Raw genomic sequence first — 20,619 nt, 5'->3', positions numbered from 1 at the left:
TGCAAGAATGGTTTAATATATGAAAACTAATAAAATTAATACCCCACATAAAGAATCAAGGGCAAAATCCTAAGTTAATTTCAATAGCTGCAGGAAAAGTCTTTGACAAAATTCAATGGCCCTTCATTACAAAGCCCTGAGGAATTAGAAAGAGGAGGAACTTACCATAACATAACACAGACTGAGTATAACTTTCCCTTCATAAATGAGTTCTTTCAACTTATATTAATCAAGTTGTGCTTTTGGCTTGCATTCTGATTCTTTTGTTATATAATGACTTACCACAGAATTGACTACTCCCACCATATTCTACAAATGTTGATTCTATACATAAACCACAACTGTTGCTATCCTTGTTATTAGGACCCCGAGTCCTTAAATTTATTATATCTAGGTTGTTTGGCATCATTATGTGCACATGATAGATGATATATAAAAACAATTGAGAAGAAAATCTTTTTTTGTTTGTTCTTCTTTGTTGTTGTTGTTGTTTTACCTTTGGGCCAACTAATGTGAAGAGAAAACCCTGGATTGTTCTTTATGCTGCGACATCCTACAAGATTGGTTTCAACCAACTTTTTCTTTTTACAATCAGCATTACAGTTGTCAAGTAATGTTCTGTTTCCTGTTCCCTAGTGTCAGTATTTGCTTCTGTAATAATAAAAACAAAGTAGAGAGTATATGAAAAAGCTCCATAATTTCAAATCAATGAGCAGCTGAGTAATAGGTATTCTTTAAATAGTTTACCCTCTCTCCTCAATTCATTATAAATTTGATGTGAATCTCCTTCTTCTTCCAGGACATTCTAAAAGGAAAAAATATTTAGTGTAAATGCACCAAATATGAAAAATTATCATAATAGATTCCTTTACTGCAGGATACAAGAAAGAGAATACATTTCAGAGTCATGCCAACATAAAATCAAACTTCAATTCTTCTACTTACCAAGCTATGTTTTCTCATGGGGGTGACAATGATTAGAGATAAGAGAAAGATCTGAAATATTACTCCCGTTACCTACAAGATAATTACACAAATATTAACATTCATAAAACTATTTTATTAATCCAAATTACCTAGGTTAAATTATAAGCATCTGTAGTTTATAGTGTTTTTAAAAAAGTTAGAAATTAAATGTGATCTTTTGAATGAGCTTTTGTGATTTATATTGGCACAAATTATCTCATGAGGTGAAATTATCTCATGAGATAATTATCTCATTAGACCTGAGGTTTAAGAGTGCCTTATAAATAAAATCAGCCTGAATCAAAAAGAGTGTATGCTCTGTCCATCATGTGTGTCAAATAGCTAACAATAAATGTAAACATAGATGTTTACCCTTCCAAGAAAGAGAAGAAGAATGCCACAATCTTTTGGGGGCAGTGAATGAAAACCACACACAGTTACTAAATGAATATTTACTAAACAACCAAAGAACGGTGACAGAGATGGCTCAAAGAACAGACATTGGAGAGATGTTTTCTGCAAGGGAATACTGAGTCTTGGAGTAAATCATTTAAAAAACATGCAAATTTTCATCTTAAGTCCAAATATATGCTTCATTATTAGAGGATGCTTGGAGGATATTATGGTTCTACTTTCATATTTATGACATTTCTCTAACTTGATTGCCTCTTTTTATGGCACTAATTAAAGATAACTCACCTGAATTTATATATCCCAGACATCAAAAGTGAAGACAAACTTAAAGCATGATTTTTAGAATTCAGTAGAATTAACTGATAGTCATTTCATACATGTTATTTAGAACAATTAATTATATAGCAACTTTTTTCTACAAATTTTTTTCAAAAAATTAAGAAGTTTTTTATATTTGAAATCTTATTGTAGCTGCTCCAGAAAATATGCAAATATATTTATTAACTTTGAAAGTCTCATTAAAAATCGAAAGCTCTAAAGTGAATAGTTACATAACTAAGCAAATACCTTTTAAAATTTGGGTCTCAATGTGACATAAGGGCTTGGATACCTTTAGACACTATGATACAAAAATTTATGAAAGTAACATCATCATATGGTTATTGAGAATCTCTGCTTCTAGAACTGGTTATTATTTTGCATGAGACATCTATCTGCAAATAAATGAAGAGTTTTAAACATACTATTAGTGGAACAAGTCAGAAAGGATGGTGAAATCCCTTTTAAATGCAAATATTTTATAACTTGAGTATATTTTAATACCTTTATTTATTTACATAGTTTTATGTGATGTTGAAGATTGAACCCAGTACCAAACACAGACTAGGCAAGTGCTGTACTATTGAGTTACAACTGTAGCTCCTGAACCATAAATTTATATACATATTCTAAATTTCTATGTTTCCATAATTTCTAACATTATTTTAGTGTTAAAATGGGGCCAAGAATAGAAATAATGAAAATGTTCTCCTAGAAACATATGCTAGGAAAATATAAAGGGTCCAATAAAAAAAAAACTGCAAGCAGTGTGCTTTACTTATTTCAAATTAAAGGTATGAGGGAAATTCTATGATTCTACAAAAATAACTTGCGAATGAATGTTAAAAGTCATGTAAGTGGGGGCTGGGGAGATAGCTCAGTCGGTAGAGTGCTTGCCTTGTAAGCACAAGGCCCTGGGTTCGATCCCCAGCACCAAAAAAAAAAAAAAAAAAAAAAAAAGTCATGTAAGTATGATATAAATTACATACTAATGTAAACCTAACAAAAAATCCTTGATCAAATTTTCTATTTCTTCTGAAATGAGAAATTCATTCCTAATACAGTTTTACTGTCATATGTATTTTCTAGCCCAGTTTCCTCCATCCCCCTACACTAAAATACTCAATGTAACACTGCCATTTATACATGTTAAAAAATATCAACGTAATTCTTTAAAAATTTTTTTTTCTGGGTGAATTTGCAACAAATATATCAGGGAAACCATTGCTAAGTTTCAAGTATTAATACCTCAAAACTCAATAGCAAGAGCAAGAAAATTAATTGAACAAAAGATCACTTTACCTTTAAATGAGATTGATTGTAGTGCTCATCCAATGTAAGACAGGAACCATCAGGATCAGTTTTGGTGGGATGACTTTAGAGCAAAAATGTAAAATAAAGTGGGTAGGTAGGTTTTTCTCAATAAACTCTGGTAAAAATTTGGATTCACCTATATGAAATGCTATTTGATTGATTTGATTAAAATATAAGCTATTTTATAAAACTCTGCCTCAAATTTTTCAAACTATGAAATAGTCAATGAACATATCCATTTTGTTGGTGGATCTTTAATTTATTTATCTATATGTGGTGCTGAGAATCTACATCAGTGTCTCACAAGTCAGGCAAGTGCTCTACACTGAGCCACAATCCAGCCCTTCAATGAACACACTCTTCATTCCATTTCAGGCTGACTGCCACTAAATTGGCAGAACTTGCAAACAGTTTATTCTCAGAAACTGCCTGTCTTGAAGGCTGAACTTGAAATCCAATTAATAGCTATCATAATATTTTCTTTTTACCTGAAGTGGAACACATCTTTGATAACCCAAGACAAGGTAGCAAGATGCAGACTGCCCTTTCTCTTGGTTATCCATGGGTCAAAGACTAAGTAAGCTAGCTTGAAAATTGTGGTACTGGCTCTTGAGAATGGGTATCACCTACAGAAAATATCCCATTTTGCAGGGTGTGGTGATGCCTGCCTGTAATTCCAGCAAATTGGTAGGTTGAGGCAGGAGCATTTTAAGTTCAAAGCAAGCCTCAGCATGTTAGTGAGGACCTCTACAGCTTGACAAAACCCTGTCTCAAAACAGAACATAAAACAAAGGGCTTGGGATAAGTCTCAGTGGTTAAGCATCCCTGAGTTTAGTCCCCAGTACAAAACAAGAAAGGAAAAATAAAACCAAAACAAAAAATAACTCAGCACAAGCAAGGACCTAAGCAACTCAGGGAGACTTTGTCTCTAAATAAAATATAAACTAAGACTGGGGATGTGGCTCAGTGGTTAAGTGCACCTGAGTTCAATCCCCAGGACCCATCAAAATAGATAAATAAATAAACATATTGCTTCCCTTTACCAACAAACAGTATAACGAGTTTCATGAAACCTTAAAAAAAATTTAAACACTGAAAGTTTAAATATATGTTGTTATTGGGAATACTATCGTCAGGCACACTGAAATATTGTAAATCATAAAATACCTTTTTACCTGTGTAGGTCTCACTTTATTCAGATCCACATAAACTAGCAAGTACTTACTTTTACAGGCAATCAGACACTCAAGAGGAAAGATTGCTTTAAAAGCAGAATACTGGTAATTGTGCCTGTGTTTCCCTAAATATTATTGAAATATCATTCTTCTTCCAGGACCCAACTCCTCAGTCTCTCATTTGCAAGACTAAGTGGAACTCTCCATCTTTTAAATATATATCCTGTGAAGATGCAGATTCCTGACACAAGGTTACACTTGAAGGACCAAGAGTCAGAGCTCATTCTGTTTTTGTTTCTGATTCTGGAAAATAAGCAAATGGGGTCTCAATCACAGGACTTACCATAAACACATTACCAACTACGGAATTGAAGCTTTTGGATGACTTGCCCATGAGTTATCTCCATGATCTACCACACAAAAACATGGGGAAGACATCAGTGAGTTGGGAAAAGAAGTAGAGGAGAATGGACACCTGCTGGAGGCTGTAGATCCATGTATTCAACAGATTCTAGTCCCCAGTGTTTTAATCTCTAAGCCACTCTCACATCTCTGTAAACTCTGGAAACTTCCTAGTGTCTCAAATTATTTTAATATCTTTCAACAGAACCTTGAATTTTGTCACATATTCCAATTAAACAAACAAGAATATCCTTCAAATTCTATTTTAATATGCCTTTCTAGAGAGTATCCCATATTCTATGTCCTGAATATCTGTTTTGTGTTAACATAAATGGTCAAAAACCCCAAGTTTTTGGTCTATTTTATATAACCCTTATTCCTAACCAATGCAGTGATGTTTCTCCTCAGTCTTGCCCTTCCCTTGGTTAGTTTCACTCTGATACTCTACCACTAGACTCACTTAGTAATCCCATTATTACTTCAGTTGCTTTCCACAGTCACTCCTAAACTATTATGTCTGTTGTAAGCACATTCACTACACATCGATAATCAAGAAAAGCACTGAATTTAGAATTGAGGATCCTCAGTTCAAATCTCATTGCTATCCCTTTCAATACTCAGGAAAGTCCCTTTAATATCTGTAAGTTCAAGTTTACCATCATGACAATCATTTGGTCAGCATGTCAAACACATATTGAAGGATGAGTGAGTACATTGATTAGCTGCTAAAATTTCTTAAAATTCTGAAATTTTCTGAGCTTTTGATTCAGTGAATAGAAGAAAAAAAGAATATTCATTTGATAGAATAAAAAAAAAGAAAAGCAAGAGAGCACAACAGAAAGTAAAAATAAAAATTCAAGAAAAGATTTTAATCAGAGAAAAAGAAAAAAGTAGTATAAACAAAAAATTTCTTCATAAAACTAATATGAATAGTAGACTGAAGGGAAATGTAACTCTTGATTTATAAAACAGCTTTAAAAAACAGAACTACATGGGGGTAGGGTATTGAAGGAAACCAAACTGGAAAATCACGAAATAGAGATATCTCTAAACAGAGGGTTAATATATCAAATATAACATAGTCTACACAAAGGTATTTTTGACTTCAAGTAAAATAATTCCTCTACAGAACTAGCCTGATCTTGTTTATGAAGAAAACATGTGACCACAGCTCTGTGAGATTTTTCCTAGAACTCTTTAAGCAGGCTGCTTACATAACTAATGAATCATAATTAACATAAAGCTGATTTTGCCTTCTGAATTGATGATATAGACCTGCATCTTGATTCTAGTTCTGCACTGGCAACAACCTATACAGTGGATAAATACAATGGAGTTGTCAGCCAGGCAAATTTACAGTCTAACTGCAGGACTGGTACTTATTAATTATGGGAACATGAGACAAAGAGTCAACTTCTATTAATGATAGCTGCTTAATTAGTAAAAAACAGGTTATAATAGCACAGGCACTTTCAAAGTCACCATGATGACTTTAATAAACAAGTGTTAGGAAAAATTGTCTGTCCCAGACTGAAACACTCAAAAAATCTTTATTACTTTTATCTACATTATCTAATCAGTTAACATACTATCTTTTAACATATATAAAATCCTACCTGTTTAAAGTGTCATCTGCTGAATTTCCATCCACTATTAAAGAAGAGAATAAAATGGTTATTTAATCAACAATAGAAAATATGAAATATTAAATGTCTATGACTGTGATTTAGAATATTCCTCTTTGTCAATATATGTTGACTTTTCTATAATAGATACTAATTATATTTCTGATAGGCAGTTAATGAATTAAGAATTCCTATGTTCCATACTTTATACTTTGCAAATGCAAGGAAGAAACATAGAATTTATTGAAAATTTGATATCTAAAAGTAAACAGTTGGTCCCATGACTGTAATTTTAAATAAAAGTTGCAAGATGGACAGAAAACAATATTAGCAGATTCAGGGGCATAAAGAAAGTGTCAAATAGTATAATTTTTCTGGACTAATTGCAGAAGGAACAATTATTGGAGAATATTCTTATGTTGTTATGAAACACAACAGCTCTACATAAAGGGAACACAACATAATAATTTGGAAATACTTTTCTTATTTATACAAAAAATGTAAGATTTCAGGGACCAAAATTAAATTAACATAAAATTTCTTTAGACAATATATTTGTCTATATTATAAATAATTTATTATCTATTTCAGATATAAATTTTCTACAATTAGTTGCTTAATCATGAATTCTAAACTATTAAGAAAGTAATGAAGAACAATGAATAACAATATGAATATAACATATATGTGTGTGTATATGTGTGTATATATATATATATATATATATATATATATATATATATATATTTATATATTTTAACTGCTCCTTTGCCATCAGAACATTCTTATTCCTATTTATTTATTTTCACACCAGGAATTGAACCTAGGGAAGCTGAACCACTGAAAGATACCCAGTCCTTTTTTTTAATTTTTGAGGTAGTGTCTTGCTGAGTTGCTTAGGGCCTCAATAAGTTGCTGAGGCTTTAAACTTGAAATTCTCCTGCCTCAGTCTCCTGAGCTACCAAGATTACATGAGTGCTGACACTGCACCCATATACTCTTATTTTTTGATATTAGCCATGAACACCAAGAAAAGTTCACTTTCAGAAATCTTATCTGGGAGGGGTTTCAAGATGGTGGACTAGAGGGCAGCTGCATTTCATGATGCTCCAGGACGAGGGTTCAAAAGAGGAGATAGTGAGAGACTTGGGACCAACTCAAAGCCGCAGGGTGAGTCTCTCCCATTGGGGAGGTGTCCTGGATGGGGTGGTAGCCCCAGAAAGCAGGGAACTTTGTGAAGTAGACTTGCTCGGTGAGACACTCCTCCCCCCATTGGAGCGGTAAACACAGACCACTAGGATCATCGTAGAGGAGGCAGCTCAGCACAGTGCTTGGACTCGGAGCAACCACTCGACCTCCGGGCGGCTGCCTGAGGAGGAGCTGCGTGGCGAGCTGTTTGGACTCAGAGCAATCACTTCTGAACACTGGTGGTTGCCCAGAGGAAGAGGAAAATCACAGTGGGTTGCTTGGTCTAGGAGTGACTGCATCAGAGTTATAGGCAGTTGCCAGAGGAGGAGCTGCGTGCTGAGCTGTTTAGACTCAGAATGATTGCTTCTGAACACTGGGGGGCTGCCTGGAGGAAGAGGAGAAGCACGGTGAGTCACTTGGTCTAGTTGTGACTGCATCAGAGCTACAGGTGGTTGCCAGAGGAGTAGCTGTGTGGTGAGCTGTTTAGACTCAGAGCGACCACTTCTGAACACCAGGGGCCTGCCTGGAGGAGGAGCGTGGTGGGTCTCTTGGTCTCGGAGCGAACACTCCTGAACACCCAGGGGGCTACCCTGAAGGAGGAGCAGGAACAGGGCGGGTCACTTGGACTCAGAGTGACTGCCTAGGGCTACGGGCGGTTGGTGGGAGGAGGAGATACAAAATGAGTTCCTTGGACTCCTAGTGACTGCATCGGAAACCGGGAGGCTGTCTGGAGGAAGAGGTGTGTGGCAGGTCTCTGGGTCTCTGAGCTATTGTATGGGGCTCCAGGTGGCGACTCAGAGGAGGGGCTGCATAGCCAGGTGATTAGGTGCAAAGCAGGGTCCCAGAACCTAGGCAGAAGAGCCGCACAAAGACACGCCTAGGGGCAGAGTGAAGTTTCCAGGACTGCGGGCAGATTCTCTGAGGAGAGGCAGCTTAAGGAGAATCATCTGCGAACGGTGAAGCTCCCAGGCCCAGGAGGTAGGTCCGGGCCCCTGGGAACATTGCAGAGGAAGACAGCCCAGTCCAGGCAGTAGTTGTAGATTGAGGGGAACCTCTAGGAGGGGAACTGACCACCGAGACATCCCCACTGGGTGAGTCTTCCCTACTGTGTGAGGTTTTACCACAAGGACGGTAAAACCAGAGACACAGGTACAAACAGGCCTTTCCTCAGCCCTCAGCCTAGTTCCCCTTTGGATGACCATTGGTCAACAAGTGGAGGCACCTCTGCCCACTAGCAGGGAATATACCCCACCTGAGGGTCACCACGCCTAGAGAGGCAGCTTCCTAGTGGAGCATCGCATTATCAACTTCCTCTAAGACTGCAGGCTACTGAAGGATAAGAGGAGATATAGTAGCAATCTTCAGGGACATTATAAATCAATAGAGAAAATCTGCAATATCTTAATGACCCACTGATTCCTGAACAATATGAGAAAACAAGGGAAGAAAATGCCCCAAACAAATCAAGATGTTACATCAATAAAATCAAATGACAGCATGGCAGAAGAAATGACGGAAAGGGAGTTCAGAATGTACATAATTAAAATGATCAGGGAAGCAAATGATGAGATGAAAGAGCAAATGCAGGCATTGAATGATAGCACCAACTGACAGTTAAAAGAGCAAAATGGGAAGCAAAAGATTATTTCAATAAAGAGTTAGAGATATTGAAAAAAAACCAAACAGAAATCCTTGAAATGAAGGAAACAATAAACCAAATTAAGAACTCCATAGAAAGCATAACCAATATGATAGAACATCTGGAAGAAAGAATCTCAGATATTGAAGACAAAATATTTAACCTTGAAAACAAACTTGAACAACTAGAGAAGATGGTAAGAAATCATGAACAGAATCTCCAAGAACTATGGGATATCATGAAAAGGCCAAATTTGAGAATTATTGGGATTGAGGAAGGCTTAGAGAAACAAACCAAAGGAATGAACAATCTATTCAATAAAATAATATCAGAAAATTTCCCAAATCTGAAGAATGAAATGGAAAATCAAGTTCAAGAGGCTTATAGGACTCCAAATACACAAGATTACAACAGACTCACACCAAGGCACATTATACTGAAAATACCTAACATACAAAATAAAGACAGAATTTTAAAGGCTGTGAGAGAAAAGAACTAAATTACATTCAGGGGGAAACCAATACAGATATCAGCAGATTTTTCAATCCAGACCCTAAAAGCTAGAAGGGCCTGGAACAACATTTTTCAAGCTCTGAAAGAAAATGGATGCCAACCAAGAATCTTATACACAACAAAATTTACCTTCAAATTTCACGATGAACTAAAATCATTCCATGATAAACAAAAGCTAAAAGAATTTACAGGGAAGGGAAAAAAATAATGAATCAAACATCATTGCCCTATGTAAATGTATGATTACATGAATGGTATGCATTGACTCAATGTACAAATAGAGAAACAACATGTATCCAATTTATATACAATAAAAATTTTTTAAAAATTTTATCTTGGGACTTCTCACAAAATGCTGTATTAACATGTTGCATTTTGAGGGTATAAATATATTTTTCTATGCAAATACTGTATTAAAACTTTTGTGACAGCATGTATAGACTTATGAAATTTGAGCATAGAAATGAAAAGTCATTCTTCTGAGAGAAGGGCAATATTACATAGGGTATGCCAGAATAAAAATGTTATAGCACAATAAGAAAAAAAAAAAGAATTTACAAAAAGAAAGCCAGCATTACAGAACATTCTTAGCAAAATATTCCATGAGGAAGAGATAAAAAACACAGAAGCAAATCAGCAAAGGGAGGAATTATCCTAAAGGAACAGTCAAATAAAGGAGGAACCAAGTTGTGTCAAAAATAAATGAATAAATAAATAAATAAATAAATAAATAAAATTTAAAAAATGAACCAAATGTCCAGGAATACAAATCATATCTCAATAATAACCCTGAAAGTTAATGGCCTGAAATCATCAATCAAAAGACATAGACTGGCAGATTGGATTAAGAAGAAAGATCCAACAATATGTTGCCTGCAAGAGACTCACCTCATAGAAAGAGATACCCATGGACTAAAGGTGAAAGGATGGGGAAAAACACCATGCACAAGGACTCAGCAAAAAAAGCTGGAATATCCATTCTCATTTCAGATAATGTGGACTTCAAGTCAAAGTTAGTCAGAAGGGATAAACAAGGACATTTCATACTGCTTAATGGAAGCATAAATCAGCAAGATATAACAATCATAAACATCTATGCCCCAAACAGTGGCTCATCCATGTATGTCAAACAAATCCTTCTCAATTTTAAAAACCAAATAGACCATAACACAATAATACTAGGTGATTTTAACTCACCTCTCTCACCACAGGACAGATCTTCCAAACAAAAATTGAACAAAGAAACCATAGATTTCAATAACACAATCAATAATTTAGACTTAACAGACATTTATAGAATATACCATCCAACCAAGAGCGAATACACTTTCTTCTCAGCAGTACATGGATCCTTCTCTAAAATAGACCATATATTATGTCACAAAGCTAATATTAGCAAATAAAAGAAGATAGAGACACTACCTTGTATTCTATCAGATCATAATGAATTGAAGTTAGAAATAAATGAAAGAGTAAAAAACAGAAACTACTCCAAAACCTGGAGATTAAACAATATGCTATTATATGATGAATGGATAACAGTAGATATTAGGAAGGAAATTAAAAAAATTTAGAGGTAAATGAGAATAAACAAACATCATATCAAAATCTCTGGGACACTATGAAAGCAGTAGTTAGAGGAAAATTTATTTCATGGAGCGCATTTAATAAAAGAAGTAAAACTCAACAAATAAATGACCTAAACTACAGCACAAAGCCCTAGAAAAAGAACAGACCAAAACCAAAAGCAGTAGAAGACAGGAAATAGTTAAACTTAGAGCTGAAATCAATGAAACTGAAACAAAAGATACAATACAAAAAATTGACAAAATAAATAGTTGGTTCTTCAAAAAAATAAACAAAATTGATAAACCTTTAGCCACACTAACAAAGAAAAGAGGAGAAAAAAGCCAAATCACTAAAATTCAGAATGAACAAGGAAATATCACAACAGACACGAATGAAATACAAAACATAATCAGAAGCTATTTTGTAAATCTATATTCCAACAAAATAGAAAATTTTGAAGAAATCAACAGGTTTCTAGAAACATATGAATTGCCTAAACTGAACGAGGAGGACATACACAAATTAAATAGAACAATTTCAAGTAATGAAATAGAAGAAGTCATCAAAAACCTACCAACAAAGAAAAGTCCAGGACCAGATGGGTTCTCAGCCGAGTTCTACAAAACCTTTAAAGAAGAGCTCATTCCAATACTTCTCAAAGTATTCCATAAAATAGAAGGGAGGGAACCCTCCCAAACTCATTTTATGAAGCCAATATTACCTTGATAACTAAACCAGACAGAGACACATTGAGGAAAGAAAATTTCAGACCAATATCCTTAATGAACATTGACGCAAAAATTCTAAACAAAATTTTAGCAAATCGCATACAAAAACATATTTAAAAGATAGTGCACCACGATCAAGTCGGTTTCATCCCAGGGATGCAAGGTTGGTTCAACATCAGGAAATCAATAAATGTAATTCACCATATCAATAGACTTAAAGTCAAGAATCACATGATTATTTCAATAGATGCAGAAAAAGCATTTGATAAAATACAGCACCCCTTCATGCTCAAAACATTAGAAATAATAGGGATAGTGGGAACATTCCTTAACATTGTAAAGGCCTTCTATGCTAAGCCCATGGCTAATATCATTGTAAATGGTGAAAAACTGAAAGCATTCCCCCTAAAAACTGGAACAAGGCAGGGATGCCCTCTTTCACAATTTCTTTTCCATATCGTCCTTGAAACTCTAGCCAGAGCAATTAGACAGACCAAAGAAATTAATGGGATACAAATAGGAAAAGAAGAACTCAAACTATCTCTATTTGCTGATGATATGATTATATACTTAGAGGAACCAGGAAATTCCACCAGAAAACTTTTAGTACTCATAAGTGAACTCAGTAAAGTAGCAGGATATAAGATCAATGCACATAAATCTAAGGCATATTTATACATAAGTGATGAATCTTCAGAAAGAGAAATTAGGAAAACTATGCCATTGACAATAGCATCAAAAAAATAAAATACTTGGGAATCAATCTCAGAAAAGAGGTGAAAGACCTCTACAATGAGAACTACAGAGCACTAAAGAAAGAAATTAAAGAAAACCTTAGAAGATGGAATGATCTCCCATGTTCTTGGAACGATCTCCCATGTTCTTGGATAGGAAGAATTAACATTGTCAAAATGGCTATACTACCAAAAGTGCTACACAGATTCAATGCAATTCCAATTAAAATCCCAATGATGTACCTTACAGAAATAGAGAAAGCAATTATGAAATTCATCTGGAAGAATAAAAAACCCAGAATAGCTAAAGCAATCCTTGGCAGAAAGAGTGAAGCAGGGGGTATCGCAATACCAGATCTTCAACTCTACTACAAAGCAATAGTAACAAAAACAGTATGGTATTGGAACCAAAACAGAAAAGTGGATCAATGGTACAGAATAGAGGACATGGACACAAACCCAAATAAATACAATTTTCTCATACTAGTCAAAGGGGCCAAATATATGCAATGGAGAAAAGATAGCCTCTTCAACAAATGGTGCTGGGAGAATTGGAAATCCATATGCAACAGAAAGAAACTAAACCCATATCTCTCACCATGCACGAAACTAAACTCAAAATGGATTAAGGACCTCGGGATCAGACCAGAGAACTTGCATCTTATAGAAGAAAAAGTAGGTCCAGAGCTTCAACATGTTGGCTTAGGACCAGAGTTCCTCAACAGGACTCCCATAGCACAAGAAATAAAAGCAAGAATCAATAACTGCGATAGATTCAAACTGAAAAGCTTGTCTCAGCAAAGGAAACTATCAGCAATGTGAAGAAAGAGCCTACAGAGTGGGAGAAAATCTTTGCCAATCATAATTCAGATAGAGCACTAATCTCCAGAATCTATAAAGAACTCAAAAAACTCTACACCAAGAATGCAAATAATCCAATCGACAAATGGGCTAAGGAAATGAGTAGACACTTCACAGAAGATCTACAAGCAATCAACAAACATATGGAAAAACGTCCAACATCTCTAGTAATAAGAGAAATGCAAATCAAAACCACCCTAAGATTCCATCTCACCCCAATTAGAATGGTGATTATCAAGAATACGAGCTACAACAGTTGTTGGCGAGGATGTGGGGAGAAAGGTACACTCATACATTGCTGGTGGGGCTACAAATTAGTGCAGCCACTCTGGAAAGCAGTGTGGAGACTCCTTAGAAAACTTGGAATGGATCTGCCATTTGACCCAGCTATCCCACTCCTTGGCCTATACCCAAAGATATTAAAATCAGCATATTACAGAGATACAGCCACATCAGTGTTCATAGCTGCTCAGTTCACAATAGCCAGATTGTGGAACCAACCTAGATGTCCTTCAATTGATGAATGGATAAAGAAACTTGTGGTATATATATATATACAATGGAATATTACTCAGCCATAAAGAATGATAAAATTATGGCATTTGCAGGCAAATGGATGAAATTGGAGAATATCATGCTAAGTGAGATAAGCCAATCTCAAAAAAACAAAGGACGAATGATACTGCTAATAAGTGGATGATGACACATAAGGGGGGGTGGGAGGGGTTAGTGTTAGGTTTAGAGTTAGGGTTGGGGAGGGGGGCAAGAATGGAGGAAGGAAGAACTGTATAGAGGGCAAAGAGGTGTGGGAGGGGTGGGGGTGAAGGGAAAAAATAACAGAATAAATCAAACAACATTAACCTATGCAAATTTATGATTACACAAATGGTATGCCTTTATGCCATGTACAAACAGAGAAACAACCTGTATCCCATTTGTTTACAATAAAAAAAAAATTTAAAAAAAAAGAAATCTTACCTGGGTTGATATTTTCAGAATTTTTAGGTTCTTCTTTTATATATTGAAGAAATAATTCTCTATGACTATATATAAAAATTAATAAAATTATAATTTCAATATTAATATGAAAAACAAAAACCATATTCAATACATTAAAATGTTTTCACAACATAGATATAATATCAGACTTTATAATATGTAGTTCATATTTGTAAGTCCAGACATTTTGTTAACTTGACAATTATTTGTAAATTGTTCTATTTTCTTTTGTTTTTGAAATGTGATTTCACAATGATGCCCAGGCTGTTTGGAATTCTCAGCTCAAGCAACTCTCATGCCTCATTCTCCCAAATAGCTGGGCTGAACACACACATGCCACTGCCCCCATGAGCTTATATTAAGAAAAAAGAAAGTAAGATGTAATGATCATTAATTGAGGGCAATAAAGTAAGTATATTAAATGATAATAACTGGAACTAAGAAAATGTCATCTCCATGTCCCTATAAACAATAGTTCTTTTTTCTTCCACATTTAATTTCTCTTAAGATTAAGGGCTTCTTCCAAAAATAGGGGTTGAACCCTAACATAAAATTATATTGTAACTTCTAAGTCTAAGCATGTATTACCATGAATACTCAGGGACTGGAATCAGTAACGGCATTTTGTAGTAAAAGGTAATCATCACCAGACTGCAGAGCAACACAGCAGCAATGGACTTGACAGAAACAAAAATATTTTAAAAGTCCTCTTCCCTCTCCATAGACTTTAAGAAAATCCTCATGCCCTCAAGAAATTAAAGGATGGTGGAAGGGCTAATTTTCAGGGGAGGGTATAAAGATTTTCTGCTCTGCTGGGCATTGCAAGACTCAAATAGTTAATAAGGAAAATCAAAGCATGATTCTAAGTGTAATTCCTGACCATAGGGTATAAACTGTGTCATACTTCGATTATACCCCATGGTCAGGAATTACACTTGGAATGACAGAAATAACACTGGGAACCAGGATGATAAAATCTGTGGAACCCTAAGATACTGGCTAGTGATGCATTTCCGTGGTACAGCAATTCACTAGCATGTATAATTAGATGAGGGAAGAAAAGGAGAGGAGAGGGAAGAAAGGAACCTTGGAGAAAACTCACATTCATCACCACTTCTCATCTAGATTCTTGCAGGACTGCTGGCTGATGAACTACTCTAACACACTATTGTTTCATACATAGCTATACCATGAAATTTCACCTCATGTGTAAAATGCAATAGCTGTTATTACTTTGAGCCTCCAATCAAGGTTGATTTGTATATAATGTAAACACTATGACCTCTAGCAGCAACATAAGCTAATGCCATCTGTCCACAGTTATCTGCAGCAGAGACATCAGTACCATTCTGGAGAAACAGCTCAACCATGTGTACTGATTCATGTTCCAGAGAAAACATGAGCATTGTTCTACAATAAGAGAGATAACTTATTTTAATAGTTATTTGAAGAGCTAATTTGTGATATTTTTCCAATTCAACATCTTACTTTACACAACTAATAGACATAAACATCTTGGGAGAGCAAATGTTCAGTTTGGAAATCACCTCAAAGTCTAAAAGGAAAAAAAGAAACTTCTTTTCCCAATGAGGAAGAAGTTACAAACTTAAAATCCTTCAATGAACAGTAACTATGATGAAGTCATTTACCAGAAAGTGGTAAAGACTTCAATGAAGAAACCTCCATATCTTTCCTAGTGTGATGTAATGTATTGTAACTCACACGTAAAGATCAAACAAAACAGGTTATTTCCAGGCTGCTAATAATACTACTACTACTAATAATAATAGTGATCAGGAAATATATTTATATTTAGTCATAAGTACTGTTTTCAAGGTGATGCACTACAAAAGCTAGGAAAGAAACTAGTTGTGCATGAATCTAGGGCTTATTTTTTTCCTCTTTACTGTCTATATCTATCTTTATTAAAGAAAACATTTATCCCATGAAAAATATTTTCTTCTCCCTGCCCCTTCCAAATAAAAACAAAAGCATCAAAATTTGTTAAAAAATTGACAGCTTCTGGCAAAAGAAATTAATAATCACTTAGGAATAATGTAACATCAATATTCTAAAAGGAAAGCAATTTAGAACAAACAACTAAAAAAATAATTTTGAATGCTTATTTATGCTCAATACATTATTTCAAAAAGAACAATATATCAAAAAGTAGAAGTTAAAAATACAACAGAAAATTTTAAAATTTTTAATATTGAATCAAAAAGTAAAGTAAATGTCCATACATTACAAAACTAATAGAAAAACTCTTTAGCTGACAAAATAACATGGGACCACAAACCAAATAACAAATATGTGCTACTACTTTTGAATCATATTTACACATTTTTATTGCTCAGCTTGAATAATTGATTTTCTACCCTAACTCTGGTTTCTGTTTATATATATCCCTCTATTCTAAATAATTGTATTAATATTGTTCTTCCTATTGAAATAATCATTTTTGCTTAAGTGATTGTTACTATACCACTAAGGTTTTATAAAAGAATAAAGTATTGTACCTTCCCTTCAGGTCAACAGCATGTATATTTGCTTTCCTCTGAATTAAAGTCTCTAACATCAACTCTTTTTTATACTTTATGGTAAGTAAGAGTGATGTATGGTCATTCTGGAAAACAACAAAAACAGTAAATTTGCAAAACCACAACTGAACTAAAACTCTTACAAAATGCTGTCTGAACGTAAGTATGTAAGTAAATTAAGGGTGATTTCTTCCTTCTCATCCCACTGCACTTCCATGCTCTTTGCAATAGTACTCCTTTGCCTAGAGTTGCCACATAAACTCTAATCATTTCTTGAGAACACAGACTGCATCTTTTTTCTCAATAGTCCTATACTCTAAAACGTATTAGTAAATGATTTAAGTATTTTATTTAATTAATAAGTCAAATTTCAACTCTATATGAGGGTTTATCAATCTACATTCCAAAGAATATCTACTTTTCCAGAAATACCAAGTCTTATCAGAAAGGTACCTTGGTTCACTGTTAGAGAACTTTTACAGAACTGTGCATTATGTATTATGGGCATATCTTTGCCAATGCTTAAGTTATTTGATGTTGATTTTTCATGTCAAACATTTATATGTGAAGAACTAAATTTGCAGGTATAAGCTTTCCAATAACATGAAAGTTTTCTCCATGTTACTCAACAACTCTTGATTCTCTTCCATTTGTGGTGTCAGAATCCCAGATATAAGTATCAGGCACTCATGCTCCAAATGGTTCACAAAGAAATTGGGCTCTGAATTGACATCAGGAAACACATATTATGCATGTGTATGCTTTAAGGGATCCCACGAAAACCATGCCAGACATGGGAAATCATGTAAGAGAGTTTATTAAGCAAACAGAGTGTCTCCCTGCAGGGTAAGAGAGAAAATGAGAGGAAAAGAAAGGGAAAGAGAAAAGGGCACATGCAAGACAGAGTGTGAAAAGTGAGGAGGAGAAAGAAAGTGAGTCAGGGGGAGAGAAAAGCAAGAGAGAAAAGATGGTGGTTGATTTCCACTGGGCTAACAGTAGACCAATAACAGAAAAGGATACTTGCAAGCTGACTGATGAAACAATAGCTAGCTAAGATGTTCACAGATTGACAAGAGGTTGGGAGGTGGGGAGAATGGCTGCAACAGAAAGGGCAGGGGAGCAGTTTTATACATAACATACACGCACATACACACACAGAAACACATGCATAACTGCACTGTTGCAATATCATAGAGGGTGACTATTAAGGGGCCTAGGTTTTGCCTGACAGAACAGTAGAAAAATGAACAGAGTAGACTGTATATAGTGGGATTCAAGTTGAAAGGGCAATGGGGGTCTCTACTCATTTCTCCTTTGTGTTTGGCAACTCAAAGACCATCTGAAAGGGGCCAACAGTATGATCAGGTGAGGGTGAATTCACTCAAGGCTTAAATCCAGAGAGACTTGCCCATGGGCTGCAATGAGTGGAGAATCAGCCCTATGAACCATGACTGGATTTCTTGGGAGGCTCCTGAGTACAGTTCCACAGCATTGACTGGCTGCTGTATAGCCTGGGAGCAGGTCGATTAATTCTCTCCAAAGAAGGTCCCATCCAGCAAACCCTGATTATACCTGAAGCCAACCAGATCTCAGTGCCAGTTGCTGGAACATCCCTTAAATAAAACTGTATCTGCGGTAGTCTGGGAGTGCATCAAACTGCTCCTAATGGTCAATAAGTCAACTGACATTAAGCCCTAACACATTCCACCTCATGTAGGAGAGAAAAAAGTTTATCTTAAATAAAATAGCTTTAATCTTAGAACACATCAAATGGTAACACAAAAACAGGAATGGGTTAACACCTCCTTCCTTTGCTCTATCAGTACATAACTCAAGAAAAACTGAAAAGAAATACTATTGGAAATAGACAAGGACCACCCATTCCAGTCAGATATTTGATGACCTCAGTGGAAAAGTTTTCTTCTTTGTCTCTTAAGATTTTGGATATTTTAACCTTTTTGTTCTGTCTTATTTTTTTTTCTGTTCATGTGTGTGGGTTCCTCTGAGTTCCACCTGTGCTTATTGGTTGAGGAACATACATAAATACACGTATTTGTCTCTTTTTCTCTCATATATAAATAATTCAACATAATTATTTACTTTTAGCATTTCTTGTGAGGGATCAGCTTTTTGGATTGTATATCATGGTTTATTTTGTAGTATTTTCATTATTTTTCCAACACTCATTCTTCTTAAAAAATTTAGTTATAGATGGACATAATATCTTTATTTAATTTATTCTTATTTGGTGCTGAGAAGCAATGTGCCCAGTGCCTCACATGTGCTAGGCAAGTGCTCCACCACTGAGCATAAATCCCAGTCCTCTCATTCTCTCTTATCTTCTAGTAACAAACAAATTCTATTGTTCTCTTTCCCTCTTGCCCAAAAACTTTGTTCCTTCTATATTTCCCACATTTTTGTGATCATTACCTACCACATACCTTCTGTGTTCTCTCTGTTCAAGTTCTTATAAATCTTAACAAACTTTGTAAGACACATTCTTTTCCCCTAATTAACTGTATTTTTACATTGTAATTCCTGCCCCCACCATTAATGATACTATAATCCTACTGTTGTTGTGATATGGCTGACACCTGCTATTGGCTTTAAAGCCACAGCTACTTCATGGTTATTGGTTTTACTTTTAACAATTACTAAATTCACTGTTCTACTTTATTGGTACCAACTAATGTTTAAGACATCAGTGTAGGATCTGGGAATTTATTTAACTCTGTGGTATGTCTGCAACAGTAATCACTATTGTCTATTGCATCCATATTCCATGATGTGCTGGGAACCCATAACAACACCAAGAGTTCACAGGTGGAGAGAATCTGCTGCTGAACTAAATATTCCATGACATTATTTCAACTCAAAAAAGGGAGGAGACAAAACACCCAAACCATTAAAAATAATCCAAGGAGGAAAAAAAGAGAGGAAACTGGGGCCAACTCCTTGTCATCTACTCATATTAAAAACAGAGATGTCCCAGAACAAACAAATAATAACACATAAAAGGATATGTGGAAAAAGATGAGAAATCCACCATAATTGTTACACAAGACCAAGATCTTTGAAAATATGAGAAAACAAACAAATATAATCCCTCCAAATTCACAATCCCCCAACAAAGATTCCACTGATGAGGTGGACTAAAAACCCAGGAAAAGAGTGTTTAATAAACCTTATTATCAAAATGATCAAAGAACTAGAAGAAAATATAAGGGAGGAATTAAGAGAGAAATTAGAGGAGATGAAAGACCACTTTAATAAAGAAATACAAATACTGAAAGAAACCAACAGAACTCCTGGAAATGAAAGGCATGATCAATCAAGTTAAAAATTCACTTGAAAACATCACTAACAGATTAGATTGCAAAGAAAATAGAAACTCAGTCCTTGAAGACGGCTTCAGGCATTGAAGATAGACTGTATGTTTTGAGGACACAGAAGGTACTACAGGAAAACCTGTAGAACATGATCATGACATGCAATAACTCAGGGACAAATTTAAGAGACCAAACCTGAGAATCATTGAGATAAAGAGAATATGAAGATATCAACTAAAGGTCTAAATGACATTTTCAAAGAAGTAGTTGCAGAAAACTTTTCCCATAGGAGAAATGAGATAGAT

The sequence above is a fragment of the Sciurus carolinensis genome, unplaced genomic scaffold (genome assembly GCF_902686445.1).
Source record: "Sciurus carolinensis unplaced genomic scaffold, mSciCar1.2, whole genome shotgun sequence".
Lineage (NCBI taxonomy): Eukaryota > Metazoa > Chordata > Mammalia > Rodentia > Sciuridae > Sciurus > Sciurus carolinensis.
Note: the sequence above shows the minus strand (reverse complement) of the source record.